We start from the raw sequence: 14,376 nt of genomic DNA, 5'->3' as shown, positions 1-14,376 counted from the left end.
TTATACGGAGGCGGCGAACAGTGTGAACGTGGCCTGTACGCTTCACATTCCAAAACGACGTCGTTTGGGTCCAAGACTTAAATACATTTTCATCATGTCATCGATGATGTGTCAAAATGGGACGATGTGGCATGGTAACTGGCTATAACAAGTTAAAGGGACTAAATTGCTAGGTTGCAACACAATTCGTTCCCTCATAAAGCCACTAAAAAAGTTTAGTGACTAAAAGGGTAAATCCTAGAAAGTTCATAGGTCTTATGTATCATTTTCCCTTAGCCATATTACTCAATTTTTGAATATTCTGCTACTTGGGCATCCGAGTTTTTACCGGTTCCTCATAAAGCATATTGGCCCAAGATATCTATTTGAGAAATGCTTCCAAATTTGGAGTTTAAAAGAAAGGAAAATGGTCGCCCTCGATCGACACAACTATGGAATGGAAAGGATATTAAAGAAGGGAAAAAAAACTAATCTTTGCGGAATTTGTAAACAATCCGGTCATTACCAAAAGCATGTCCTTCCAAACCTAGAAAAATGTTTGCTGATCCATGATGGTGTTTGATCGAATTAGATTTGTTAAAAAAACTTTATCAAAATTTACTCACTTTATAAGCACGTTGTTCAAATTTTGTGTATTGTGTATCTATCACCCTTATGCGGCTTATGTTAATGGTGTTCGATTTGTTTTTTTTTTTTTCATATTTTATTGGTGATTATTAGCCTTTAATTACGCCAGATTTTTTTATCACCTTTTTATTACAATTTATCTGTAAGCATTATCAAATTTTTACACTAACAATGCCTTGTGAAATAATAATTTTCTAAAGCATATATTTAAGAAAATATTTTTATTTATTGAATGCAATTTGATTTATGTATAAACCAGTAAATATAGAATGCATGTGATTAAAATATAATAATGTTGTGTAGTATCGATCCAATCTAGTGGTTTGCTAACTAATAATAAATTATTTAAATGGTATAGTTTGTAATATATAAATCTTCTAACTAATAAATTAAGAAAAAAAATATTTTTTGGGGCGCGGGAGTGTAAACTACCATAAATTGGTAAATAAGTTTCAAATCACAATGGTAGGTAAATATTTTTTTAAAACACTCGTAATAACTGTCCTTTCTCTTTCGACCATAAAGCATCTTTGCTTTCTACACTATATTCCAAAGGTTTTTCAAACAAACACATCATGTTCACACACCTGTTCTAGATTCTTTCTGCTCTTTTGATAGTAAGTCAACTCACCTCATATTCTCATCCAATTCTGCTCTTTTGATAGTAAGTCAACTCATCTCATATTCTCATCCAAGTCTGTTTGCATCGTATCCCATAAACTTTCTCCAAAGGTTTTAATTTCATAGAATCCTTCAAGCATACCTCAATGGCGTATTCTTCAACTTCATCCATTCGCAAGAGTTTTAAGTATGATGTATTTTTGAGTTTCAGAGGTGAAGACACTCGTATGAACTTCATTGATCATCTTTATTATGCTCTTCAACAGAAAAACATTCATACATACAAGGACGATGAGAGAATCAAGAAAGGGAAAAGGATTAGTGATGAGCTCACCAGATCGATTGAAGAGTCTAAATTTTATATCATTGTTTTCTCCAAGAACTATGCTTCTTCTTCTTGGTGCTTGGATGAGCTTGTGAAGATAATGAAATTTCACAAGACGACCGAGCACACTGCTTACCCCGTTTTCTATGATGTGGAACCTTCAGAAGTCCGCAAACAAAGTGGGGCAGTAATTGAAGAAGTCTTTGCCAAACATGAAAAGGAAGAGGTTGCTGAGGAATGGAGGGAGGCTCTGAAAGAAGCAGCAGATCTGGCTGGGTGGGAGTTGAAGAACACTACTGATGGGTAATTCTTTCATTAGCTAACTGCAGTATTCTCGTATTTTGTTTCTTTCTGATCTACATGTACCCTGCATCTTAGATTTAACTCAGTCTCTGAGTCACGTCAAAAAGATTAACCATGAAATATGATTATACAACTATATATGTCATTTTTCATATAGGGTTGTATTTTATAGATAGATCAAAGTAACCTGTCATCTGAGATTTTGAGTAAGCTAATTGAATCTTCTTTAAAATACAGGCATGAAGCTAAATTTATCCAAAAAATTGTTGCAGAGATTTCACTAGAGTTACTTCCATCAGTTTCAACATCGATGAAAAATTAGTAGGAATGGAGTCCAGGGTCAAGGAAGTTGTATCATCTTTAGAAACCGGTTCTGATGATGTTCGCATGATGGGGATCAAGGGGATGGGAGGTGGCGGGAAGACAACTCTGGCTAGAGCTGTTTTTGATCATATATCATTTCAGTTTGAAGGTAAAAGCTTTGTTGAGAATGTCAGAGAAGTTTCAAATGCTTCTTTGTCCGGTTTGAAGTCATTGCAAAAGCAAGTCCTTTCAGACCTTTTAAATGATAATGGCATCAACATAAATAGTGTTTATGATGGGAAACACATGATGAAGAAAATGATGCATGATAGGAAGGTTCTTGTTGTTCTAGATGATGTGGATCATATAAACCAACTTGAGGCATTAGCAGGCGAGCCTAACTGGTTTAAGCCGGGAAGTGTAATTATCATTACAACAAGAGACGAGCAAGTTTTGGAAGCACACAGAATGAAATTGATCCATAATATCAATCTCTTATCGGATCGAGAAGCAATTTGCCTCTTCAATAACTATGCATTTGGCAGAGATATTCCAATTCAAAGGCACCAAATGCTATCCAAACAAGTTGTACGATATGCTGCTGGTCTTCCTTTAACGATCAGAGTGTTGGGTTCGTTTCTCTGTGGTAAAAATGAGCTTGAATGGATAGATGCCCTAAACAGACTAAAAACAATTCCGTTAGCAGAAACTTTGAAAAAATTGGAATTAAGCTATATCGGTCTAGAAGAGGATTACAAGGAGATATTCTTGGATATTGCATGCATCCTGAAAGGTTGGCACAAAGACAACGTAATCAAAGCACTTGAAAGCTGTGGATTTCATGCTAGAAATGGTTTAAGAGTTCTTGAGCAAAGATCTCTCGTAACTATTAAGAGTAATTCTAATAATGAGTGGGTGGACATGCATGACCATATTGAAGAAATGGGCAGGAATATTGTTCGTCGCTCACACCCAGATAAATCTCATAAACATAGCCGATTGTGGATAGACGAAGAAATTGAAGATATATTGGCTAATGATTTGGTAAGGATCGGTTTATTTTGTAAGTTGGTAATAACACATTCAACATTTTCATTTGGTAGGAGACAAGTTTCACAGTGATTTCTTTTGGATTACAGGGCACTAAAGCAACAAGATGCATAAGACTGGACACTCAAAAACGCCGTAAGCTTATTGTAATGAAAGGTTTTGGAAAGATGAAGAAACTTAGATTTCTTTCTGTGGCTATGGGATATCGTCCGCAATCTTGGACAATTAATATAGTCAGCCTAGATTTTCCAAATGCTTTAAGATATCTGAATTTCAAGCGGTACCCTTTTAGGTCTCTACCCGAAACATTTCAAGCAAATAATCTTGTTGCACTTAAGATGGTTGGAAGCAGATTACTACAATTTTGGGAAGGGGGAGAAAAGAAGGTAGGATTAGGGTTGGTAAATTGTTTTGCATGATTAATTATAATGTTATACATCCATTAATTTGTTATTACACAATTATTGATCCACTTTTTGTTTGCTTATTTTAGGTTCTAGAAAAGCTCAGATTCCTTGACCTTAGTCGTTCCATGTTGAGTACCCTTGACCTTGGGCTTACTCCAAATCTTGAGACTTTGACTCTTGGAGGATGTTCTAATTTGGTAGAACTTCACCTCTCCATTAGATGCTTAAAGCTAATATACATTGACCTCAATCATTCAAGGTTGAGGACCCTTAACCTTGAGCTGGCTCTGAATCTCGAGACTTTGATTCTTGTTGAATGCTGTGATTTGATAGAACTTCGAATGCCCAGTAAATGTCAAAATCTCAGATCCCTACTAGTCACTAATTCAAAGTTGAGTACCATTGACATTGGGCTGACTCCGAATCTCGAGAAGTTGGATCTTGAAAATTGTTATTTTTTGGAAGAAATTCACATGACTGATAAATGTCAAAAGCTCGTCAACCTTGACATCAGTCATTCAAAGTTGAGGAAACTTGACCTTGGGATGACTCCAAATCTTGAGAAGTTAGATCTTCAGGGATGTTGTAATTTGGTTGAACTTCACACTCCCATTGGATGTCTAAAGAGGCTTTTCCACTTGGGCTTAACTAGTTGTTTGGGGTTTAGATTTCTTTGTTTTTTGACATAAAGGATAACACCTCTTGTAGTGTGCATGAATCACTTGAGGCCGATCCTTTAGCCGAGTTGCATCTGACTGCAGAATCCTTAGAAAGATGCCCATTTCATCCTGACAATAACTTGCCAAAGTTTCAGTTTAGTTGTTTTTATATAGAAGATCAACACTCACTGACTAGAAATCTTGAGATGCTTATTTCTGTAGGTATGTGTGCTTGCACAAACCTTGATACGTTTTCAAGAAGCATTTGTGGGTTACAACGTTTAAGAAAGCTTAAACTGGAAGGCAGTATTTTAGAGGTACCCAAGAACCTTGGCCAGTTAAAATGTCTCGAGGAGCTAATTTTATCGTCTACTAAAATCAACCATCTTCCAGATAGCATTTATATATTGAAACATTTGAAAGCACTGAAACTTAATTCCTGTATGCTATTTGAGAAATTACCCAAGGATCTTGGCCGATTAGATTGTCTGGAGAAGCTAACTTTGTCATCTACAATGATTGAACATCTTCCAGATAGCATCTGTATGTTGAAACATCTCAAACTTCATGCATGTTCGTTGCTTGAGAAGTTACCTGAGGATATTGGCCAATTAGAATGTTTAGAGAAGCTAATCCTAACACACTGCAAGGTTTTACAAGATATCCCGAATAGCATCTATAGGATTAAATGTCTAAAATATTTCTATCTACGCTATTGTATTCAAGTTGAGAAATTGCCTGAGGAATTTGGACGTTTGCAATGTTTAAAAGAGTTAGATATAGAAGGTACAAGCATAAGTCATCTTCCAAAAAGCATTCTTTTGTTGAAAGGTCTGCGTATTCGAGGGTCGAGACAGCTTCTTGAGTCGTGTGTGTTTACATCCGAGATACAAACATCAGAATACCATGACACATTCTGCTACTTAGTGATGGGATGATTTTGAGATGCTCAGAAGGCCCAAAAAAACCAATTCACAAAGAACTATTATAGCAGGTATTTTCTAAATTTTGACTTTTCATCGATCATCTTACTTTGATTTCAATTTCAAAACTGATATGACTATAATTTATATTCAAAAAATACAAGTAATATTTATACAAGAATCTATACTATATCGTATTCGTTTCTGTTAAAGTTGTAGCCTTATCCGAGTTCAAAAATCCAGCCATGATATTTCTTTTTTCATTGAATATCTTACTTGTCATTTATGGGTTTCTTCCAAACTATCAATTAGGTAGATTATTCAAAATATAATGTTCTAATAAGTAAAAAATTAAAAGTAGAATGCCATACTTGGGTATTTTTTCAAAGTGTTATGTTCTCATAAGATTTTTTAGAGTACAATGTTATAATTGGGTAGATTATTCAAAATATAATGTTTTAATATGAAAAAGTTAAAAGTGCCATAATATAGTCAGGGTGGAATTTTTAAAGTGCATAATAAGTTAAAAATGTATATGACGATGCTAGAACCTTTGGTAGATTTTCAAATTAAAACATTCTAATAAAAAATGAAAGTATGATGTTATAACTGGGTATTTTTTTGGAAGTATAATTTTTTAAAGACAAAATTGCAAAAATGGTCCCTGTGGTATGCATTTTTCTGGGGTTTTGGTTCAAACAACGAGTTTTTTGGGTTGGTGGTCCTTTTGAGCTAGTTTGTTTGCAGTTTTGGTCCCAGTTCAAACTAAAAGGACTATTATACCCTTAATGAATTTAGTTTTTATTTTTCTTTTACTTTTTAAAAATGTTATTATTATTAAATATAAAAGTGGACCCACTTATCCATCTCTCATTTGGTCGTGGTTTCTCTCTTAAAAAAATTGCAGACGTAAACACTCTCATCCCTCTTATATGAAAGCGATTCAAGATGTCTACACCTCGTCCTCCTTTGAATCCTGATGTGTAGAATGTCGAGCTCGTGATCGACAGCAGCTAGGTTCATGTCGGTTGCAACGAAAATCTCGTTTGATGGCACACACCATGGCTCGTCACCCACACCGCTAAAAGACCTGACACCCCTTCGTCGCACCCTTCATGGTGCATACGCTTCCTGACGTTTTTTCCTTTTCCGGCCAGATCGAGTTAAAGCAATCATCACTCTGAGTGTTGTGTTCTTTCCTAGATCTAGATCTCAATCTGACTCAATCATTGACCCAATCATTCAGATTCCAATGGTAGAAGTGGCTAGTTGTGATGGGTTCTTTCTGGCAGTAATGGGTTACTTTTGTGATGGTGATTCAAGATATATGTGAAGTGATACAAACCGATTGCAAGATAGGAATATGTGGGAATAAATTCGGTGGTCCTGAGGAGTTCAATCGAGCAATAAGGGTGAAAATCGAGACTTGTGATGGTTGTGTTTGGTCTGTCAGTCAAACGAAAGGGAATGGGTCTTCGATTCCCATTTGATCGTAGACGAAAAGGGACCGAAAGCAACAGCAACCTTCTTTCTTTCTTCTTTTCCTGATTCGCTATGAAGCACGAAGGAGGAGTCGATTTTTCCGACGGTTCAAGCCTTCAATCGGGGTTGTGGGGGTTGAGAAGGGTAGCAACAGCCAGAGAGGGTGCTTGTGGTGGTGTTTCTCTGCAGAAGGAGGAAGGGAAGGGATATGGAGGTGGCGGCAATGGGGAACCGGGAAAACATCACCGGTGATTCTAGTTCTTCGACAGGGAAAGGAGACGAACGGGATGACAATCGTTGAGAGGGCTGTGAAGGGGTGTTTCACAGTGGGTGCGTGGTGGAAATAGGCGGAGAAGGTTGGGTCTGCTACTACCAGCAAAGAATCACCGGTCCTTTCCTTCGTCACTGGTTCTACAATGAGAGTGGGTGTTTTGGGTGATGAGAGAGAGGTCCTCTATTATTTTTTTAATTGTTAAAATAAATAAATAAATATTAAATTTTTTTAAAAAATGAAATAAAAATGAAAAATAAATACCTCAAGGGTATTATAGTCATTTCAATTTTCGGAGGCACTATTTTCACATACAAACCACTCTAAAAGGACCATGAATCCAAAAAACTCGGGGTTTTGACTAAAACCCCAAAATTTTGCATACTACAGGGACCATTTTTGCAATTTTGTCTTTTTTAAATAGAAAAGTTTAAAAAGTACAATGCTATAGTTGGGTAGAGGGATTCTTGATTCATGCAGGCACCTACAAGAGGAGTCTCCTCTGTTTTCTGTTGATCATCATACTCTGAATTTATATGATGGTTCTCTTATAATATAAAAGAAAACTTTTCCACATGTAACTTTCTTCATGTTATTTTATAGAGGGCCAGGTTTATTTTGTGTGTATGCTGCTGATAGAACTGGACATGAAACATAACACACATTTCTTTATGGACTATTTTTCTTTGGATCTAATCATGGGTAGTGATGGTATGTTAACTTTGTTTTTTTTCCCTTGATTTCGTATGGTTTATGTATATATGTCAAAAAGTGATTTGATCATATAATTGATTTCTACCAGGCAGCTGCCAAGGTGTTATTGCACTGAACATGGAGGATGGAACACTACATAGATTTCATTCTTCAACAATCTTGCCAACTGAGGTGAATAATATTGTTAATTGACCTTCCTTTGATCCCTAAATAGGCAATCTACTTTTTATCGATCTTTGTGTTCATCTTAAAATCTGTAGGTACTGAAAGAACTGATGACGAGGTCGAGACTTTCCATTATCAAGAATTATATGAACTGCAAAATTTCAAACAACCCTAAAATCTATGCCAAGATATCTTATTTGTCAGCGTTCATGTCTCAAGTATGTGAGGTTTTAGGACAGGGAAGGGGTATTCTAAATAAACCCGATTAAAAACCATTTTTAAGTGTCAAAATGGTTTTGACTTGTATTAATTGAATTTGATGGGACAGAAGATGATTAATTTACATAATAAAGATGGGGAGTCTCGATCATAATGATGTCTTTATTGTCTTTAGTTAATCCTCTCTAATAAATGAAAGTTTTTTTTGCCACTTGTCACACTCTCATTCAATTTGCCAAATATCATTTTGTAGTTATTTTGAATTAATTTTTTTCCACATGTCATTTTATGAGTTTTTTTTTTATTTTATAAAATTTCATATAATATTTTAATGTAATAATTGTAATAAATGTAGTAATAAATAGATATCAATTTCATTAATGAACTTACCTTTTAATTTCAAAATTTCCAAAATTAAAGCTCATTAATTTCTTTTATTTATTTAAATTATTTGTTTAAATTTAAAATATAAAAAACATTTTCATTATAATAATTCATTCTTTTTTTTTTTTATTTTTTTATAAATTCAACGTTGTCAAATATTTTGATCTTTATATTTAACTTTTTTTTTTCAAATTAACCCATGTAATACATGGGTCTTAAAACTAGTAAAGTAAATAAATAAATAAATAAAATATCTTAACTTACGATTTCTTCCTTTATGAATTTATTAAAATTTTTATTTATGACCCTTTAACATATATTTAACTTTTAATTTACACATTCAACTATTAAATATTGAAATTGTCATATAATATATCAATTTTATTTTGTATACTTACATAATCCAATTTATTTTTTATCATTACATAATCAATTTTATTTTGTATAATATCTCAATTTTATTATAGGGAATTTCATATAATATTTCTAAGTTTAAAATTTTCTTTAAGTTTTAATATTAGCGATATCAACCGGGCAACGAACCTAACGAACATGAATATAGATTTGTTCATATTACTTCATTTAACCTTAAACGATAAATAACGATCACGAACAATTAAATGAACAATAAAAAACATAATATGATATTTTCACAACTATAATAAATAAAATTGTCATTTTTATTTACCATCGTTTTATCAAACACTGTCATATTTTAATTTTATTAATTATCAGGGACATCAACTATATGAATATTACAATTATTACGTGGTGCATTCGGTGGAATATATGCATTAAGTCGAGCATTATACATTATTTCCCATCCAATAGAACGTTTTGATCTGTGGTGACACCAAAGTGACAAAACTGTAGGCATTGGATGTGATTCTTGTAAATCAACTTTTACGTAATGGTCATTATAAACGAAGGCGATAACAATATGATGTGAGATGTCATGCGGGCCATGCCAAAGCGGAAAACAGGTCAATGAACCTTGTTTGTCTAAAAAAATAAATGATTGCACCATACTTATTAGCAATGAGGAATCCAGTATCCGGCATAATCAACCAATATGCACTTTGTGCAGAACCCAATCCAGTGAAACTCAACGAGTGATGTACGTTGTTTATATCATCCCGAAAAATCATTGCATATCGTCCCCAATTTTCTAATAACTCATTGTATAATTTTGAGCGGATTTGACGCCAATAATTTTGACTACACCCGAGGGAGACAGCTATTGCCCGAAATCCACAGTTTACATCTCCCTCCATATCTATAATGTTTGTAACGTATGGATGTAATTCATTTGGAATTTCACTCATAAGTGAATTTGAATAAAATGTTGAAGGTTGTTGAAACGAAAATGTATTGTGCCTCTCTGGTTCCTGGTTTAAATCAAACTGATTAGACTCATTATAATCTGACATAGACGTCGCAAAACTATGTCTACGAGGATATTGAGTTGTTGGATCTTAAGTAGGCAGAACAGGAGGTCTTGTTTGTGTACTCAACCGCGGATGTCCACTTGGTACTTTGTTTTTGTGAGAAGTAGGTTCCCGAAGCGAAGTTGTTGATGGTGAAAATATATGTTTTAACTTCCGCACCCAACTGAACTTACTAGATCTTGATTGTTTTTTCAACTGTGTGTTAGACATTTGGCCTTCAACATCAACATCATCATCTTCTAACAAATCTAAAAGATATGTTAAATAAATACCTTTGTAGTCCACCAGAATGTTTTCTACTTGTAAGAGATTGGAATTGTATGCTTCCTCAGTTTCAGATTCAACTAATTTTTTCCAACCTTTATAAAAGGAGGTCCAACAACGACGATGCACTAAAAATGTTTTGTATTTTCTCTTAATGCTTGTATTGATATGCCATCTACAAAGTAATCCTTTAGCTTCTGGAAATACATTATTGCATGCGTTCATGCAAGCCATGTCTCTATCTGTTACAATTACACGTGTAAACATGCGTCTATCTATTGTTGATTTTAAGCACTCTAGTGCTCAAGTGTAGTTGGATTCTATTTCCTTATGCATGTAGACAAATGCTACGCAAAATGCCTGATAGTTGGAGTTACACCAACTATTTCAAGGAAGGAAATCTCGTACCTGTTTGTTTTGTATGTTGTATCCATCAACATGACATGTGGGAATGCACGCCACATCTCCAATGATCTGTGGTGAGCAAAAAACAAATATCGAAGCTCGTTGGTTGACTTATCGGCACGACTGTAGTAGATATAGCCATTCTCAGCCAAGAAAGACATAACAACTTGCATTTGTGTTTTGCCACTATTCTCTTTCATATTGAATTTTTGGCATGCATTATATATAGTTGGAAGAATGTATAAATTTTCTACATTTTCCTTCTTTAATGTAGATAATATATCTTTTGGTTTCACATTTTTCTTATCAAATCTTCCACTAATCGGGTTTCATCTTCAGAAAGACGCCTTGGATATGGGTGACTTTCTAAATATAAGGCGGGCTCGTGATTATGTATTTCACATATGGCTTTTAATGACCAACGATTATCTTTTGATGAATACTTGCCTTTTAGTGCAAATTGACAGTTTATTTTTTGGTACCGGTATTTTTTGTGGATGTTTTTTTACTTTTGTATGTACCGCTGCGATCACATTGAAAAAAAATATATTTAAGTTAGGAGTCGATCTTTTTATTACAATAACGTAACCAAGTCCACTCCCCGTATTTTGCACCCAGACTATTAGTTGTTGACGAGAATTAAATACCTAAAAAATATTTTTTTTATTAGATACAAGTAAACTTATTGATTAATAACCATATTAATAAATCTAAAATTGTATACCATGCTAGTTTCAAATTCTGAAGTGTCACTGATGAAGTAAGTATTTTCATTCTCGTCATCTTGAGATGCATTGTTTGTGTAAATATCATTAGCCTAATCAATACATACAAATATAAATATGTGATATATAAAAACATAAATATATGAATAATAATAAACGAAGATACCTCGTAATTTAACTCATCAAATGATGGCAAATATTATGGCCGACTCATTTTTTTTACTTAGCCTATTGTTTTTCAAAATATCGTACAATGCAAATGAAGTTTGGGACACATTCATTTATAGTAAAACTTTTGACATGAAAAGGAATATTATATAAATTATAGGGTAAGTTAAAGGACCGTATATGTAAATATACTTATATTATTTAGATTTGATCGTAGTGGTATTCATTTATATCGCACTGAAATAAAGATAGCGTATTTATTATAAATGTAGAGTAAGTTAAAGGACCATAAATGTAAATATAGTTATATTATTTTGATTTGATCATAGTGGTATTCATTTACACCGCACTCAAATAAAGATACGTTATTTATTGTAAATATAGGGTAAGTTAAAGGACCATAAATATAAATATAGTTATATTATTGTAACGACCCAAAAATCACGGGTAAAAATTTCATTTTTTTAATATAGCTAAAACATTGATACCATTTATTTCAAACATTTCAAATCATCATTAAGTAAAACATTTATCAGAGTTCATCCCAAAATCATTCATTGCGGAAATCATAGGTGTGTGCACTATGATCAATCCAAGCCCTTATTTTCCAAATCGATGATACTTGAAAACCAAAACTGTAAACCGTAAGCACAAAGCTTAGTGAGTCCCCCAGAGCATACCCCACATACAATCCACATAACACATACCATATTAGTTATAAAAGCTACATATATCACATAAGCAATGCATACTAACATATAAGGATGAGGTGGGCTCCCCCCAAGGTCTTATACCTTCATGCCATGGGCTCCCCCCATGGTCTTACCTAGGAATGCAATGGGCTCCCCCACATGGTCTTATATCCAACTGCCACGGGCTCCCCCCGGGGTCTTCCATGCAATGACCATATAATCAACTAGCATATCATATATCATAGAAGTATCTATCATACTACATAACACATACATAAACATATAAGGATGTTGTGGGCTCCTGCCAGGGTCTTATACCACCATGTCATGGGCTCCCCCACATGGTCTTTACCTACGAATGGCATGGGCTCCCCACATGGTCTTATATCCAACTACCACGGGCTCTCCCCGGGGTCTTCCATGCAAATATCATATAATCACTAGCATACCACTTAGCATAAAGCTAACTATCATACCACATATCTCTACTACAGCTAGTGTACCACATAACATAAAATGGGCCGGCCTTGGTGCCTTAGACCCATTGGTATGGTGAGAAAACTCACCTTGAATGCAGACGCTTCCCGAATGAAATCCTTAGCTGTTGCCCTGTCCATTTCCTGAGCTATCAATACCGATCAATATACCCAATTAGCAATTGGGTCCCGTACCATAATCCTTAATCCATGCATGGGGTAAAATAACCATTCTACCCCTGGCCCAGTATGATCCAAAACTAATGCCCAATCCCAACACAAAAGCCCGACACTATAATGACCATAAGTCCTTTAATGGCCCAATTTCCAAATTAGGCCCAAACCCAATAGTCCACAAGGCCCAATTACCAAAAATTACTTAAGACCCAACCCATGGCCCAATTTTCCAATTTGGGCTCAAAACCATAATGGGCCTCTACAAATAAATATCAACCCCAAAACCTAATGGCCCAACATGTCACACCCCCGAACCAGACGGTGGAAACGTCCAAGGGATAGCGTGACTTAAATTGAATATCATCACAATGATTATACATGAAACGCAACATAAACTTCACCATGCATTAATACATTACAACTGACATTGTTCACATCAAGTACATTGTCTAAATATTACATATCCATAGAATAAATTGTTTGAGAGTTTTCAAAACATAACATCCTAACATACTTGGTATTACTCTTCAGCTTACCTGTTACCTGAGAATATAAGTTATTTTGAAAATGTCAACATATGGAATGTTGGTGAGTTCATAAGCAGGGTTGTTATAAAAATGTTTTGGGTAGTTTATAAAACCCAGAAAATCCGATATTTTCTGAAAAGACAATTGTTTATACCAAGGTGTGAAAATCCATAAGTTTGTGTATGAATGATTTCAAACATGTATAAATGAGAAGTTTTGCATTATAGTTATTGAAAGTGCAAGTGAATGGTGTTGATTTCCTCGAAAAACCTGATGTTTTCCGATATTATAATATAATTGTTTCAAATTGTTATACCGTCACAACGAATGATTATGATTTTTCTTGATTACTCGGATAGTATTGGATTCATTTATTTATGTGAGTCGTTATAACCATGCATGATAATGACTAGTTCGTCTGTCTTGGTATTCTAGCGGACGCCGGAATTGATCTTAAGATTTTGTCACCCTAGACTGGCCGAGTCTAACTGTAGCGAACAGCTGAGGTGTGGGGGAGTCACCCCCGTATAGATCTATACACAAACTCTCGCTCTCCTTCGAGGAGACTTTGATTATAACTACAGACTACGAACGACCCTTAGAGGTGTCGCCCGTTATTACTCACTTAATCCAAACGAAATTGATTACTATTGATTAACGACCTGTACTTGATTACTTGAATTGAAGGTAAGCCTAACAAACGAGGAGAAGAGGATTACAAGGTCCTGCTAATTACGTGTGTTATTTAAGGCCGTTGGGTATACGAAGGACACGTTGGCCCATTTCGCATTTGATTTATTTGGACCTTACTAGCAATGCTAGTGGGCCACTGAGGCCCAATAGCACTTGAAAGCCATTGAGGGTCCCTTAAACATATAATTGGGTCACAGGAGGCTCAATAACGTTTATTTTTATTCGTTGGGCTCAAAGTTATGCTAATTGGTCACGAAGGCCCAATAAGCATGATTTGAGACTTCCAAGCCCAAAGAATTGAATATTTACTTGTTTTAGGTATAGTATAATTGTTGGGAATTTGATTGA

The 14,376-nt window shown here is 34.7% G+C and overlaps 1 pseudogene across 1 annotated transcript; it reads left to right on the top strand.

The window, feature by feature from the left end:
- Positions 1-1,173: 1,173 nt before the first annotated feature.
- LOC145108951 (disease resistance protein RPV1-like) lies at positions 1,174-8,280 on the top strand (annotated as a pseudogene). The gene is made up of 8 exons (XR_013708676.1): positions 1,174-1,876; positions 2,114-3,223; positions 3,319-3,615; positions 3,723-5,289; positions 6,126-7,149; positions 7,575-7,682; positions 7,774-7,856; positions 7,946-8,280. The product of XR_013708676.1 is annotated as a disease resistance protein RPV1-like (transcript).
- The last annotated feature ends 6,096 nt before the right edge of the window (positions 8,281-14,376 follow it).

The sequence above is a fragment of the Lactuca virosa genome, chromosome 4 (genome assembly GCF_052849685.1).
Source record: "Lactuca virosa cultivar CGN04683 chromosome 4, Lactuca_virosa_CGN04683_v6, whole genome shotgun sequence".
In the NCBI taxonomy this organism is placed as follows: Eukaryota; Viridiplantae; Streptophyta; class Magnoliopsida; order Asterales; family Asteraceae; genus Lactuca; species Lactuca virosa.
The sequence above is the reverse complement of the archived record's forward strand: the minus strand, read 5'-3'. Positions and strand labels throughout refer to the sequence as shown.